This window comes from Heterodontus francisci, chromosome 38, assembly GCF_036365525.1.
Source record: "Heterodontus francisci isolate sHetFra1 chromosome 38, sHetFra1.hap1, whole genome shotgun sequence".
Taxonomy (NCBI): Eukaryota; Metazoa; Chordata; class Chondrichthyes; order Heterodontiformes; family Heterodontidae; genus Heterodontus; species Heterodontus francisci.
The window spans coordinates 25,358,300-25,372,088 of NC_090408.1; the positions used below are offsets into that span (position 1 = coordinate 25,358,300).

Sequence of the window (13,789 nt, forward strand, 5' to 3'; positions counted from 1 at the left end):
GTGCCAGGCAATGACCATCTCCAACAAGAGAGAATCTAACCATCTCCCCTTGACATCCAACAGCATTACCATCGCTGAATCCCCCACTATCAACATCCTAGGGGCTACCATTGATCAGAAACTGAACTGGAGTAGCAATATAAATACCGTGGCTACAAGAGCAGGTCAGAGGCTAGGAATCCTGAGGCGAGTAACTCACCTCCTGACTCCCCAAAGCCTGTCCACCATCTACAAGGCACAAGTCAGGAGTGTGATGGAATACTCTCCACTTGCCTGGATGGGTGCAGCTCCAACAACACTCAAGAAGCTCGACACCATCCAGGACAAAGCAGCCCACCTGATTGGCACCCCATCCACCACATTCAGCATTCACCCCCTTCACCACCAACGCAGTGTCAGTAGTGTGCACCATTCACAAGATGCACTGCAGCAATGCACCAAGGCTCCTTCGACAACACCTTCCAAACCCGCGACCTCTACCACCTAGAAGGACAAGGGCAGCAAATACATGGGAACACCACCACCTGCAAGTTCCCCTCCAATTCACACACCATCCTGACTTGGAACTATATCACTGTTCCTTCACTGTCACTTGGTCAAAATCCTGGAACTCCCTTCCTAACAGCACTGTGGGTGTACCTACCCCACATGGACTGCAGCGGTTCAAGAAGGCAGCTCACCACCACCTTCTCAAGGGCAATTAGGGATGGGCAATAAATGCTGTCCTGGCCAGCGTCACCCACATCCCATGAATGAATTAAAAAAAAGAACTTTCCTTCTGTCTTTTTTATTGTGTCTCACCGAAGGTAAATTAGAACTTCTTTTCAGAACTAGGAACATTCCATTAGGCAAGAAGAAGCCTATTTTTCTATTTTTAAACAACGCCGCCTACAGGTCTTTCCACTGTTTTTCTCAAACCCTTTCTGTCACTGTGCATCAGTGGTGGAGGGAGTGAATGTTTGTAGATGGGGTGCCAATCAAGCGGGCTGCTTTGTCCTGGATGGTGTCAAGCTTTTTGAGTGTTGTTGGAGCTGCACCCATCCAGACAAGTGGAGAGTATTCCATCACACTCCAGAGCTCTTTTAGCCTATTGAACCTTCTTAGACCATTGTACTTCAGTGGCCTTCCCTAGTAGGTGATTTCTTTTAAACCTTTGTGTGAAAATGTTCCACCTAACTTTTGATTAATGCAGCCCAGCCAGAGTAGGTGACTTTTCTTCTTTGAGGACTGTCAACTTTTTAAGTATATCCAGTTTATTTCTTATTCTATCTGATATCGCTATGGACTCCATGCCCTCTAAACCATCTTAGATTGCTTTGCATGTGCCCTCTGTCTGATGCCTCCTATTTCTGAACTTTTCTTTAATCTCATGCTATTTGCCTCTCCCAGTCCTCTCTGCACCTTGTTTCTCCTCTCTAATATTTCATCCTTGTGTCCATTCCTAATATGGGCAATATCTGTGACAGTCTTGTGTAAATACAGAAAATACTTCGTACTACCAGTTTGTATTCATTTGCTATTGGTTTTTGTAACCTTTTGTAGCTGAAATGTTTTTTTTTCACTACCTCTGTAGATATGAGGTGATGACATTAGTCCCTCATTTGCTGTAGCAGCGCGTCAAGGACAAATTAGATTTGCCCTTGCACACTTAGGTTTTTACGTCTTTTGCATGGCAAGTTGCTGAAAGTGCAAGCCAATAAAGGCACAGCAAGGGAATCGGGGCAAGCAACTCTGTATATCCTTAACCAATTAGATTGAAAGATTGTGAAATTAACAACACAAGGAATGGGAAGCAAGTGTAAATGAGAATGGGTGAATTGAATGCCAAATCAGGTGGGTAAAGATATAAATAGAGGAAAAGAAAGATTGGATTGAGAGAGAAAAAGAGATGAGGAAAAGCAAAAAAACCTTCAATATTAAATTTAACATTTTTAACATTTAAAATCCAAAACCCTGTAGGAATCAGACACCACAATTGACATAGTTCATTTTCAGAGAGAGAAAAGTTGTTTGGTTGTGATTAACACTTACCATGTCGTTAAAAAAGTGCTTGGACTGGAATGAACAAGACTTAATTTTCTCTGGCAAGTTTAGTTTGTATCTAGCATGCAAGTAGAGCGATTTCAGTGGTGAGCCAGACAGTACAATGCCCTTTTTACGAAGTTGCCAATGGAATAGTGCAAGTTGGATTGCAACTTTTGGGTTTTTGAGTTTAACCAAGCATCCGTCCCTTGCCTGAAATTGCTGTACCATTTATGCATAAATGACAACGAGCCCCATTAGCCTCACTGTTATTTGACAGGAATATCTGGGCCATTATATATTGTGGCCTGAGTCTACCTTAATACCAGGAAAGGTCTTGGTGTGGAGAAGGAAACTTTGTTTTGGTGCTAATTTACAAAATTTGTTTTGCAACGCAAGATCAAAATTATGTGGTTCCGTAGAACTCTTGTGCTGAAAGAATTCATTCGAGGTGCTGAGCTTACTTGACAGGCAGAAGAATAAGAATTTTCCACCAGATTATTTTGTGATTTTATCATTTGAGTGATGGGTGTTCATGATTTGGATATACTGCAGATACCTTTTCTCACGCTGAGCTCAACAGTTCATTTCCACAGACAAACCTAAGCTGCTTATTATGAACCTGGAACATGACTTTTTGCACAAAGTAATCTGGGATAACAGGCTACAGGGTGAACCCATGCACTGATGAGGTATGCACTAGACGTAATGTAGGTCAACAATTTACACTCTTGATCTCTCTGACAAGAAACACTCTGACAGACAGTATCTCTCAGGCTACAAACTGCAGATGAAGTTTATTAGTTAGAATTAAACAAAAGCACATACACAGCACATTTTGCTAGATTACAGTGCTTAACTTACAGTTCCTGTTTCAAATGAAACATCTTTAAACTCTAGTGGATTTCCAAATTAGCACTTAGTTTTGACTAAGCATTTGTAATTAAGAGGTTTTATGTGAGACTGGATGCTTTGCAATACTAGACTTGTTATAAATACACTAAAGTCATTGTTGCTGGATGCAACTATATCTCTGTCTATACTTTGAAGACCATGTTGATACAATGAAAAATCAAAAAGGTACTGTTTACATCTAAATATAGCTATCAATAATAAATAGGTTTCAAAGTCACAGAGACTGCCTGTCAGAGGACAGCCAAATAATCCACACACCTTCAAAGTATCGTCAAAATAAGAGCCTTACTCACAAGATCCTTTTAAGGCTATTGCTTTACCCATGGGCAAACATATAACTATTGATAGCTCATAGATGCAATTAGCATAGATCAGTTACCTGAGTGAAGTTGGCATCTGTTTACCCAGATGCATACTTCTGTCCAGACAGGATTTTGCAGGATGTTGTCACCAACTTATGCAAAACACAAAAACAGCAGAAATTCCCCCAGGATGCAGTTGCAGCAACAATTATGAAGTGTCTGCAATGCTGATAAGCGAAATGTTAAAACATACTGACTTATGAAAGAAGTTACCTCATTATCTCCGTTCTGTCATAACATTTTGATTTTATTCCCCCATTGCTTCCTGAAACCTTTGGAATTTCACCACTTCATTGTATATTAGATGTTGTAGGGGCATGGAATTCTATCACGGCACTGTGCTGGGTCCCTTAAGCTGTACTTTGATACATGCACTGACTGTTAACTAGTCATGAACCAAGTGGAAGCCAACTTTGAAAATATCAGTGAACCCCATCTGATGTGGCTCTTTGTGTAGTAAAATTTTCAACATGCATATTCATACTTCCTTGACTAGTCCATCTGATTTTGAGCAATCCTCTAGCAAATCATTTTTAATCCATTTAACGAATGACAATTCTCCATTGCTTGTTGCCTCAAAGGATAATCATATTTCATTATAAAGGAAGTCCCACACTTTGTGGTAAGCTCCAGTTGGCAGCCATTGTTGATTTGAAAGGATAGATTTTTCTGACTGTAGGAAAATAATCAGGTTACACCTTATTAGAATATTCGGCAACAAATTGGTTGAAAATTGGTTGAAAAAAGAACTGGCTAATGTTGCAGGCTTAAAGTGAGTTGGAAGTGCATTTGCGAAGACGACAACATGGAATGAGATGTGCAGGATTGAATCAATCAAACTTAGTTTTATTCTGTTGAATCTGAAGAGAAACAGTTCCGTTTATGAGATCATTGTCTCTATCTTTATTCCCATTGAGATCTATTTTCAGCAGGCAAGTTTTAACTATTGGACTCTTTACATTGTATCAGGAATCTACCAACTGAATGATAGTATCACCATGGGTTAGGCTTCCCCTGTTGAATGCATATATACATATATAGTGTCAAACGCTCCATCTGGGCTAGCAGACTTCGGATGATGGGTAGTACTTGACATCCTAAGAGGGGAGGAAGACTGCTGAATGAGTAGTGAGCCATCCTATTTGTGTTAACACTGCGATTAGATCATGCATGATGCTTCCAGAAATATTCAGAACCAGCCGGGAATTCAGAGAGCACACACAGTTTTCCATTCCGTCAAGGATCTTTAGTTCTGGCTCGGTGTTTTCTCTGAAATATGTAACTGTGGATTAATATATGCAGTCGTACTATAGTACATATAGTACATATCTTACATCTGTGCTCACTTTCTGTGTCAATGTTTTCCAATTATTAATTCATAAGTTGACATTTATAATGGAAACTGGCTATGAAAGTTGTCACGCTGTAATTGCAACCTTCCACCATGGTTGATGCTGTAAGCACCTCAGTTTTGCATTTACCAGCTCCTGTGCCTGCACTACAGAACAACATTTGTGCCGCAACCAACTCTGTTTCTCTGTTCCCTACATGGATGTAAGTTCTGTCAAAATATGTAAAAATAAAAGAGGATAGTGGGTATGACTAAAATGGGCTTTGAATTATATCCATGTGCCCTGGTTCAATTGTCCTCTGCCATCATCGCATCCCCTGTCCCACACTCACTCACCCTTTCATCTGTGGACTACAATTGGTCTTCACTGTTTGTGTGCAATTAATAATTGACCAATCACATTGCATGGCAATTAAAACTGTAATCTTAACCAATATGATAAAAAAAAAAGAAATACCTAAAGCCTCATCATATGCCTATCAATGTAAATGTTTTGAACTTGGTTAGCCTCACCTAAATTCTTTATTTATCTTTCTAAAACTCTGTGGTGTTGCACAAGGGGAGTTGAGACTACCGGCTGGATTTTAAGGAGCCCTTGACGTCGGGATCTGGTGGGGGGGATCTGAAGATTGCCCTGGATGAGGCCTACCACAGACCTTGCGCTGGCAGGGCCTGGCCCAATACTCCTGACAGCAGCGAGGCACCGTCGCGGCCCCCCCTCCCCGCTGCTCGACGGGAGCACAATCGCCATTGGTAAATAAAGTAAATTAATAGATTTGCATGTACTTACCATTAATCTTGTCCCACTGCGATCTTCGGCTGGCGGCCGGTAATCCTGCATCTTCCGATCCCCATTCATCCAAAGAAAACGAGGCACAACACTGGTGGGGTGGGGGGGGAGGAGGAGGAAAGTTTCTCATTGCGGGGAGCTGGGGGGTGCGGGTACGGGGTCCAATTAACGTCATGGGTGTAGGTGATGACGGGAAGAGTTTAAAGCTTATGCAGTTTGTTGGGGGAAGGTCAGATGGTAAAGGTAAGTTTTTCTGGGGGGGGGGAAGGGCAAATAATTTAATTGTTACTGGATGGGGGGGGGTGGGAGAGGGGCAAAAGAGATGTATTTATTTAATTTCATTAAATCTTTCTTTAAATATTTAAATATGCCGGTGGGGCTAACAGCCCTTTAAAAATGAAGTCAGCGTCTGCGCACAGGCAGCTGACACCATTGCCGGGGACGCACAGCCCACCCCCTCCATGTGATCAGGGAGAGGACGGGGGGCCCGCCCCGCCTATTTAAATGAGCCGCCGTGTTTGGAATCGCTTTGGCATGCGCCCGCAAAGCCGGGTTGCCATTTTTTTCGTCCACTGCCAAAAATGGCGGTTGGCTTATAAAATTCAGCCCTATGTTTAGTTTTCTGGTGGGTTAGGGTTAGAGGAGGGTAAGGGTCTAATTAAATCAATGCATGCAGATTTTTAGTCCGCATTTTAAAGTCATACATTCTATCCTTTTTATGTGAGCTTTTGAGTTTAGCAATCCTTACAGCAATTTGGCAAGCAGACAAGGAGAGTTGGTTGGAGCGCAAGCGTTTGTCTGCAGTACAGGTTGGAAGATGTAAAACCAAGAGGTTACAGTGCCATTACTGGTAGAATGTTGTAGTGACTGTGTGACAAGTTTATGTGGTTAGTTTCCATTATAAATGGGATATAGGAATTTATAATGGAAGTGAGCACACAATTTTTTTTAATATGTGTGGATAAATGTCATTCATTATTATATCCATTGCTGGACCTCATCAATTAGTAATTGCTGGTGTTATGATCACCATGGAGCTCAACAAACAAAAAGAACAGAATTTACCAAACAACCCACAATTTTAAAAAGAAAAGGTCAGGATTTCACTTTTATAACCTTTACTTTAACAATCAGTATGATCTTAAGTAACGGAAACAGCTGCAGCAACTCGAAGCTGCCTACTGCCAGCTTCTAGATCCAGCCTTCACTCCCTTCAGCTTGCCTGCATTCCACCCATGTTTGATCTGAGACTGGATGGCTCTGTTTTTTTAAATCTGGTTCCAACCAGTTTCTGTTTCCCCAGAAACTTGAAGTTCTAGTTTCCCTTTCAATTCGGGTCTGTCTAAAAAAAAAACAAGCTTTGAAACCAGGGTCACCTATCAGAACATTCGACAAGTCATTTGTTCAGACAGCTTGCACACACTCCCCCACTGGCCTCGCAAAACAATGGATTATAGCTGTCCAGATTTAGTAACTGCAGTTACTATTTACTCATTGTACACATTTGTTTTTTTAAATTCAAAAAGATAGTATCAGAATTTAACAAAATGTCAGTACTCGCTCAAACTATGTCTTTAGTGAGGAAAATATATTTCCTAAATCTTTTTAAGAAGGAAATAAGCATTTAAAATTTTGAATTGTTTAATTTAATATCTGAATGTTGTCATATATATCAGGAAGAGAACACAAGGACTTGTAAGCTAGTTCAGAGCATACTGGATAGGTAAGAGTGAAATGGCAGTCTGAGGAATTCAGGATGAAGCTTAGTTTGTTTCCCAGATGATACCTGAGACTGAATTACTGTCTGTGATTCTCTGTCACCCATCCAGTTTATTTTTATATTGCACAGACTCTTTTAAACCTCTGTCACTTCTTTGCTATTGGGTAACAATGCAAAATGATAAAGATGATCACAGACCAGCTCTTCCAGATGTTGAATTGTAAAGAACTTACTGTCCTATATAACCGTAAAATGTAGATTTAATACATTTCTAACTAATTTGTGTAAATTGTAAAGTGTATGTAATTTTAAGTGACATACATTGCAGAGCTCTTTCTGCATTGAAATGTAATTAACACTATCAGTGCTTATTTTTAAACGATATTCCAGGTTTGTATTATATGTAAAATGGATTGCAATCTGATGAGTCTGAAATGACCAAATACCAATACTGTTATTTCCACAAGTGCTAATTGGTTCAAATGCTCTGAAAATCATTCTCCCTTTACCTTTAATGGGGAGTTAATTTTAGATCTGCCTAATGGCTTCTTTCCAATGTTTATAGTGCAAATTTGCTTCATGGCCATTATGTAGATGGCAGATGTTTTCTTCAGGTCTGGCATGAAAATATACAACATGACCAAAAGAGTCTTGCAACACAATTAAAGGAAAATTTGACAGGGTCGAAAGTCAAGTATACTTGGATTGAAAATAGCTATTGTATTGCAGTGGATATTGTTTCTGCAAAGATTAAAGCTTGTGCATTACTCATCCATATTGTTCAAGTTTCCTTTTCAAGTCTAAGGAAGCGAGTGCATGCTTTTCTAATGGACTTGGCAGAAGGCCTTTTTTAGCTGCCATTCTCTTGCAATGTGTTTGAGCATACCAATTAGTTAGACTAAAATAGACTACTGTATCTTTTGTAACTGTATATAATAGTTATTAATTATTAGGGACCAAGTTTTAATAAGAAAATTAATTGACAACACCTGCGTTCCACCTTCATCGAAATCCACAACAAGAATGATATGAATCATTTTGTATTTTGTGATGGTTGTCTCAGTTAACTGCCTATTCAAATTCTAACCACATTGTATTAGAAGGAAGCATTTGAGTTTATACAACCTACAAAGTCTCAAAATATTGTGCTACATAAACATGCCATTAACCTAATTGTTTGGGATTCTCCTGCATATTCACAATGTTTTAACCATGAAAAATGGATCATTTTCCCATCTGTATGTCTCTTTGTTAGGGATGCTGTGTTTCTTTGAATTTGTTTTTTTAATCATCCCTAATGGATATTGGCTTAATAAGTGACACAAATTATAGTATAATGGGTGACTTGCATAGTAAAGAGGTGACTATTGTCAAAAACTTAAGCAGGAGGCTTCTGCACTGAAATTTAAGGATACAAATACATTATGGCCTGCATTTTGTGGCAGGAATAATGGTGAGGCTATCAGTGCTCACCAATATGGAGTAAATCAGAATGCAATGTCTAGCGTCCACACATGTACAGGAAAACGCCAAATTTAGAAAGTTGCTGTTCAATTTTCCCTGCACCTCACAAACTTTGCTACCCTGGTACCTGCGAGACTCAACATTCAAGCACAGGTAGGAAATGAAGTTACCCATTAGATACCCAATAAACATGCCAAAAAAGCTTGTATATTAAACTGCAAATGATGTGTTAAGTCTTAATTACTACTGAACAGCCCCTTTGACACAGAAAATGTATTTTGCAAATGTGGAGTATCATTCCTTCAGATTTCAGTTATTGGAGATTTTTTTAAAAAGTTGTTAGTTTTTTTTCTGTCTCTTTTACCTTGTTCAAAGCCATCCTTCTTTCCCTCTATATTTTGCTTCCTGTATCTGATTTTACATTTAAAATATTTAATTCACTTACACTTCATGGTTTAGATTCTGCGTGGCTCCGTAAGGATTCTTCAATCTGATTGGTTGAAGAGACATGCTGCTTGCACAGTTACCAGATCCCCTGGAGAGGGCACGGCACTGAAATAGATCTGTGTGCAAAAGCCCATGAAAAGCATAATAAACAGTGAATGCAGTACCTTCACCGCTGTTTGAGAAGTGTACACAGGTAAATCATAGGAAACACTAGACTAATTTTCATTTTAGCAGTTTTCTGCATTTAGCGAAGTGCTTTGTATTTTCAGCATAAGAAAGAATCTTGACATTAGCTGTAATGTTGAGTGAGTGAACTTGAAGTAGATTTGGCAAGTAGCAGCCATTTCTGAGTGGAGGGCAAATTGAACTGAGGGAACAGAGAGATTTCCAGTTTAGGCGTTAATAAGTATTGTCTGATATTAATTTAGCTGTGGCAGCCATAGTAAGGATTCTGAAAGATTTATTGACTTAAAATGTTTTCTTTTTCAAACGTCAAAACTGGCTTCATGACTTTTTGGAGTATAATAGAGTCTCTTTTTACATTTTGTATTTTCTGTGACTATCTTAATGTTCTTGTTTAAAACTCACCTAGGAAATTCATCACAGTTTTGATATTTTTTTTCCCCTGAATGTAAATTTTGGTAATGGTGACTTTATCACATGTGAAGGCACCTGGTTAAGAGGGAGGGAACAAAAACAAAAAGAGCTGGAAATACACAGCAGGTCTGGCAGCATCTGTGGAGAGAGAAACAGTTAATGTTTCAGGTCTGTGACCTTTCATCGGAATTGGGAAAGGTTAGAAACGAATTAGGTTTTAAGCAAGTGAAGGGGAGGGGGGGTGGGAGAGAGAACAAAGGGGAAAGTGTTTGATAGGACAGGAGAGATTAAATAACAAAGCTGTCCTGGGACAAAGGCAAAAAGTGTGTTAATGCTTGTGGTGAAAGACAAAGCATTAGTGCAGAGAGTGTTAATAGCAGAATAATGAGCAGCTCTGACTACATGAAAAGCAGGCACACGGTTAAAAAACAAAATATAAAGAACAGACCAGTCATGCTCTGAAGTTACTGAACTCAATGTTCAGTCTGCAAGGCTGTAGAGTGCCTAATCAAAAGATCAGGTGTTGCTCCTCGAGCTTGTATTGATGTTCACTGGAACACTTGATCAGGCCAAAGACACAAATGTGGGCATGAGAGCAGGGGGTGTGTTGAAATGACAAGCAACTGGATGCTCGGGGCCGTGTTTTCGGACTGAGCGGAGGTGTTCAGCAAAGCGGTCACCCAATCTGCGTTTGGTCTCCCCATTGTAGAGGAGACCACATTGTCAACAGCGAATACCGTATACTGAATTGAAAGAAGTAAAAGTAAATCGCTGCTTCACCTGAAAGGAGTTTTTGGGGCCATGGATACTGAGGAGAGAGGAGGTAAAAGGGCAGGTATTACACCTCCTGCAATTGCATGGGTAGGTGCCGTGGGAAGGGGACAAGGTGTCGGGGGTAGTGGAGGAGTGGACCAGGATGTCACAGAGGGAATGATCCCTTCGGAATGCTGATGGGTGGGGAGGGGAAGATGCGTTTGGTGGTGGCATCACGCTGGAGGTGGTGGAAATGGCAGAGGATGTGGAGGCTGGTGAGGTGGAAAGTGAGGACAAGGGGAACCCTGTTGCAGTTCTGGGAGGGAGGGAAATTTTTCATTTCAACGAACAATTTTTATTATCCTGTGAGATGATTCATGCATGCTTACTGTTGTAAGCTGATCATAAGACTGTGATCACACTATAGTTCGATGCACGCATTGTGGAGCCTCAGTGCCTTCTTAATTGTTTCTTGCTAATATTAGCTAATGTCTTTGGTGCAGCCTGTCTTAACAGCCTTGTGAATGTTTCTTCAAATGTTTTTGGTCCCTATCCGTGTCACTCTCACAGAAGTGGGCATTGGATATTGATCAGGAACAGGATTTACCTCTCCTTAGCAAAGGACGTGGTGGTTGAATGTGCCGTAATTACTGCTTTGGCTAAGATCAGGTAGCTAAACACAGATCAGACACTTATTTCTTGAACTCTGCTATCCTGTCGTGCTCAGTTCCTCAATAAGCTAGCTGAGGCATCAGGTGAACTTAACCTTTTTTAGTTATTTACTATGGGATCTGCTGTGGCTTTGCCTATGGAATGTCAGGACAAAGACAATTATTCTTGATGCATTAGTGCTGCTGTAGTTATAGGTATGGGGATCTACAAAACATGCAAGCGTACGAGAAATAATGGATAGGAAAAGACCTACTGGTCCATTCAATCTGCCCCATGCAAATATGATGCCTTGTGCATCACTATGCATACACTGCCCACTTCACCGGGAAACAATGTCCTCTCCTGGGAAGGGCAGAAAACAGATGTTAAAACCCAGGCCAATTAGGGAAAAGAATCTGGAAAATTCCTCTCTGACCCCCCCTTAGGTGATTGAAATGAGTACAGATTCTGGAGTTTATCAAACTGCATCTCATGGTATAAGTGTGCAGCTGCAGGCATGACTGTGTATCATCGAATAATAATTACCAAATAAAGAATGCATGACTTAAAAAGCAAATTTAAGATATAACAAACATTTGAAGAAAAGGAAGAATTGTGTTTATTGCCTACAACTTTATTAATTTTCAGTTTGTCCAATGTGGATTGCATACTATAAATAGGTTAAACCAGTAGTCAGTTTGCCACTTCCCTTTGTGTAAAGTCCTACTGTACCTGCTATTCCTGTTCACCACCCATCAATGCATTAATCAAACACAGATATGAGTTCATCGATACTCATGTTAACACTGCAGTGAAGATTTGGACTATGAAATAAAACTATCTGATGTATTCCTAGGTTAATCTGCTACAGGTATCGTTATTAAATAACATTTTTCACTAATTAGCACAGCCATGCCACAGAATAGCACAATGGTTTCGCAATGTTGAGTCTGGCTTTGAATCTAGCCCACCTTGATAGGATGAAAGCCACTTTTTTTTAATTCCTTCATGAGATGTGGGTGTTGCTGACAAGGCCCGCATTTGTTGCCCTTCCCTAATTGCCCTTGACAACTGAGTGGCTTGCTAGGCCATTTCAGAGGGCAGCTAAGAGTCAGCCGCATGGTTGTGGGTCTGGAGTCACATGTAGGCCAGACCAGATAAAGATGGCAGATTTCCTTCCCTAAAGGACATTAGTGAACCAGATGGGTTTTTTAACAACAATCAATGGTAGTTTAATGGCACCATTACTAAGACTAGCTTTCAATTTCAGATTTTTATTAATGAATTGAATTTAAATTCCACCATGTCCCCAGGACATTAGCCTGATACTCTGGATTACTAGTTCAGTGAAATTACTGCTACGTCACCATCTCCTGACTCAGTTCTAACAGCATGAGTTTGGGGCGAGTCTCAACTCAACTCCGAGTATGCGCAAGTGAACAGTGGAGGATAAGCCTTTACAAAATGTGAAAAGCTAATTGGCATGCAAATAATGCAACATTAATTGTGAATCTCATTCAGACCATAAGAAATAGGAATTGAAATAAGTCATACTGCTGTTGAGGGGAATTTTCTTCTGAAGTTTGCCGCGTTTCCTGCATTACCACAGTGACTACACTTCAAAAAGTACTTTGTTGGCTGTCAAGCAGTTTGAGACGTCTGGTGATCATGAAAGGCAAGTCTTTCTTTGAAGTTCTTAACCTCTCTATCTCTCATTGCTCCTTTATAAAGCTCCTTAAAACCTACCTCTTTTACCAAGCATTTGGCCATCTGCCCTAATACCACCTTATGTGGCTTTGTGTTAAATTTTGCCTTATAACAGTCCCTGTGAAGCACCTTGTGATGTTTTATTATATTCCTTCTTTGGCCTCCTTGTCTCGAGAGACAAAGGGTAAGCGTCTGGAGGTGGTCAGTGTTTTGTGAAGCAGCGCCTGGAGTGGCTATAAAAGCCAATTCTAGAGTGACAGACTTTTCCACAGGTGCTGCAGATAAAATTGGTTGTTGGGGCTGTTACACAGTTGGCTCTCTCCCTGCGCTTCTGTCTTTTTTCCTGCCAACTGCTAAGTCTCTTCGACTCACCACGCTTTAGCCCCGCCTTTATGGTTGCCCGCCAGCTCTGGCGATCGCAGGCAACTGACTCCCACGACTTGTGATCAATGTCACAGGACTTCACGTCGCATTTGCAGACGTCTTTAAAGTGGAGACATGGACGGCCGGTGGGTCTGATACCAGTGACGAGCTCGCTGTACAATGTGTCCTTGGGGGTCCTGCCATCTTCCATGTGGCTCACATGGCCAAGCCATCTCAAGCGCCGCTGGCTTAGTAGCGTGTATATGCTGGAGATGTTGGTCGCCTCGAGGACTTCTGTGTTGGAGATACGTTCCTGCCACCTGATGCCAAGGATTCTCCGGAGGCAGCGAAGATGGAATGAATTGAGACGTCGCTCTTGGCTGATGTATGTTGTCCAGGCCTCGCTGCCGTAGAGCAAGGTACTGAGGACACAGACAAAGACACAGTCTCCTTCTTCTCCTTCTTCTCATTCTTCTCATTCTCTTCATTCTCTTCATTCTCTTCATTCTTCTCATTCTTCTCATTCTTCTCATTCTCTTCATTCTTCTCATTCTCTTCATTCTTCTCATTCTCTTCATTCTTCTCATTCTTCTCATTCTCGTCATTCTTCATTCTTGTCTCAGGAATCAATGGGTAAGCGCCTGGAG

The 13,789-nt window shown here is 40.8% G+C and overlaps 1 protein-coding gene across 7 annotated transcripts in view; it reads left to right on the forward strand.

Annotated features, from left to right (window-relative positions):
- Window positions 1-13,789, forward strand: part of cgnl1 (cingulin-like 1) — a 150,209-nt gene that overhangs the window by 7,113 nt on the left and 129,307 nt on the right. The window contains exon 2 of one of the 7 annotated variants that reach the window (XM_068017886.1): window positions 9,084-9,264. The exons of the other annotated variants lie outside the window; for them this stretch is intronic. The gene's annotated coding sequence lies outside the window, so the exon portion shown is untranslated. The remainder of the gene's footprint in view (window positions 1-9,083; window positions 9,265-13,789) is intronic. 7 annotated transcript variants of the gene reach the window in all.